This window comes from Pinus tabuliformis, chromosome X (assembly GCF_031772625.1).
Source record: "Pinus tabuliformis cultivar Carrire ecotype Pingquan chromosome X, CPIR1, whole genome shotgun sequence".
In the NCBI taxonomy this organism is placed as follows: Eukaryota; Viridiplantae; Streptophyta; class Pinopsida; order Pinales; family Pinaceae; genus Pinus; species Pinus tabuliformis.
This window is the reverse complement of record NC_142308.1, coordinates 66636586-66636898: the sequence shown is the minus strand read 5'-3', so window position 1 is coordinate 66636898 and position 313 is coordinate 66636586.

Genomic DNA, 313 nt, shown 5'->3' with positions numbered 1-313 from the left:
TTTTGGTAGTGAAAGAAGATAGCGAGCAGTGGAAATATAGAGATTGAGAAATTTAATGGTCAGAGTTTTGAGTTGTGGAAACTCAAGATGGAGGATCTGTTGGTGGATAAAGATCAGTGGATTGCGGTAGATTCAGGTACTAAACCAACGGGAGTTTTCGATGAAGAATGGAAGAATTTGGATTGGAAGGAAAAGAGCACAATACGATTGTGTGTCTCAGATTCAGTATTGTTGAATGTATCAAGGGAAGCTACGACGAAGGCTTTGTGGGACAAGTTAGGGACTTTTTACCAATCTAAGTCTCTGATGGAAT